The following is a 2,812-nucleotide window of genomic DNA, read 5'->3' as shown; positions in this document are numbered from 1 at the left end:
ATGACATTTCGCTTGTCTTAGCGCCGAGACACTATCATGTCTTCAGATATGATGAACAGTACAAATTATGTATGAAAATTCTTTTTCTTTTCAGATATGATTATGATAGTTCATTTAAAAAAGGTGTAATTATACCAATCTTTTGTACAAATTTGATACTTGATAAAAACATCGATGCATAGAATAACTAAAATGGTTGAAAACGTGTCATGATAAATATTTTTGAAATATTTAATTATGGTAAATTGTACAAGTTCAGTCAGTTACCAAGTCAATGTTCTTCCTTGGATTTTCCTCTGAAAGATATAAAATTTGTTATATATTAACAAAATTGTAAAATTAATAGAAATATTTTATAGTATTTATAGTTTACTATAAATATATACTATATATATAGTACATAGATGTATTATAAACATACTTTCCAAAATTTTCGGCGTCTTCTATTGTCTCTGGTAATTCGCAATTCATCGTTTCTGGTAAAAATAAACAAAGTATAGCGCCTAATATCGGCGCTATGCCAAATATTACCGGAGGCAGCCAAGGTTGAATAGTACCCTATGAATGATTACGTTTCTTTAATCTTAAAATAACTTATTATTTGTACGTATATAAATAAATATATATAAAATAAAATATACTCTTAATCATAATATAAAACTATTTCATTATAGAAACATTAGTTAATGTATACATATAATACGCATCATAAATTACCATTGTGGCAATGAACGGTGCAATTATACTTCCAATTCTGGCAGAAGTACTTCCCAAACCAACGCCAACATTTCTTACGACAGTTGGAAATACTTCACAACTGTACAGGTATACTGTAGGAAAGCTAATAGCCATACCCACGAGCCCTAATGAAGCTAAAAATATCTGGACATTTCCGTTAGTTATAAGAGTTATCAGAAGCAAACTCATGCCGGATAAGATGTTTCCGCCCATCAAAATTTTTAAACGCGAAACTCGCGATATCAGAAACAGTACTATTATGGTTCCAGGTATTTCCATGGCCGCTGTAAGTCACAAAAAATGTTACAATGTATAGTGACAGAATTTAGTTTAATTAAGACTTATTATTAATTTTACCAGAAACTGCGACGTTGATGAATATATTGCCGTCAAGATGACCCATGTATTGCGCCAATCCGAAGAAACAGATACCACAGACGAACCAGTTGATACTCACATATGTAGTTTTCAATCTCAAATTCGGGGTTCTAAATAAATGCGTGATATTGTATTTCTCATTATTCTTCGCATTTCGGATTGTCATCTGATTCTCGTAAGTTTCAAGCGCTAGCTTTACATTTTCTACTGGTATCTTGTTTCTTCTGGCAGCTTTCAGCAAGATTCGTTCTGCTTGTCTGTATTTGCCTATAGCTAGTAACCACCTCGGTGATTCTGGAACTATCCTATTTTTGCAAAACATCGATTCTTAATAATTGATTTCTTGATACATATATTTCGCAAATCTTAAAAATATCTCTTATTTTATAACAACGTACGTAATTTATGTACATACCAGTAATACGATAATAAGAAAATTGACGGTATTGACACGGCCATTTGAAATCCATACCATGTAAGTGTCAAATAAGATATCAAGGAATTCATTACATGTGCGATTAAAAATGGTACGTGATAAAGAACCGACACAATTGATCGCCATTCGACTCCAATAATCTCCATAACTGCAACCAATTAATTGATAATAGATAAATTAGACTTCCTAAATTAATACTTAATACTTAATAACTTCATTGCGCTTGCAAACTTACGTAAAACGAAGCTGACGAGCATTGTTCCGCCAGTAGATACGGCACAAAGAAATTTGAGTATTAGGAACAATTCGTACCACGGTGCAAATGCACTTGCAAATCCTGTCACTGATTGCAGTGCAATTGCGATTATTAACGGTTTCTTTCGGCCAATTCTATGAATAAATTTCATTAATATTAATAAAATGAAAAAAACATATATATTAAATGTGGGAAAAAGTTCGTGGCATTTTTCCCGTTAGATGGAAATTAAAAAAACGCCACGAACTTTTTCCCACACATATTTATATATATTTTATATTTTATATACTCTATGAAATAATAATCATTTATGTCATCACATATTTTGCAACAACTTCGAATTAACGTACCTATCAGCCATTATACTGAAAATTAAATTACCCACAAGTACACCAAACATTGTGCAAGATTGTGCTAAATTAGCCAACTGTTCTCTATCACATACTAAATCCCACTGAAAAAAATGAATATTGACATAATTATTCACATATATCTCTTTTTATTATTTTATATTGGAATATTTAATTATCAATTAATTAATTGATAATATACATATGAAAAAATATATAAGGTCATATTGAATTAAATTATACTAACTTACCTGCGTTATGATACTCTCTCGAAATATTCGCTTATCGTAATTGAATTCAGTGCACTCTTCTATTGTGCCATTCCCAACATCAACTTCACATTTCATTATCGTGGAGTCGTTAGTTGCTGACAAAGGAGCGATGCATGAGAAATTAGTAGGCGGTGCAAGGAATACGATAGAGAGCTGGTGCCAAGCTACTGGAAATTTAACGAGAGAAATCACCACGGCAATTATGATGTGCCATGGACCCATGGAGCCCATAGCTTCTTGAACGGGATCCAATGGTACGTGACCTGAGAACATAATAATAATACTTGAAACAAAAAAGTGTATTTAAAAATATAGATGCGTTCATTAATTTTTTTTTTATAAGTAAGTTCTTTAATTAAAAAATATTACGGAGTGTTATGTC

General features: G+C 31.4%; 1 protein-coding gene across 1 annotated transcript in view; it reads left to right on the top strand.

Annotated features, from left to right (window-relative positions):
* LOC105617981 (epoxide hydrolase 4-like) overlaps window positions 1-2,812 on the top strand; it is an 11,291-nt gene that overhangs the window by 6,378 nt on the left and 2,101 nt on the right. The window lies entirely within an intron of this gene.

The sequence above is a fragment of the Atta cephalotes genome (genome assembly GCF_000143395.1).
Source record: "Atta cephalotes unplaced genomic scaffold scaffold00015, whole genome shotgun sequence".
NCBI classification, from domain to species: domain Eukaryota; kingdom Metazoa; phylum Arthropoda; class Insecta; order Hymenoptera; family Formicidae; genus Atta; species Atta cephalotes.
Note: the sequence above shows the minus strand (reverse complement) of the source record. Positions and strands in the feature narration are given on the sequence as shown.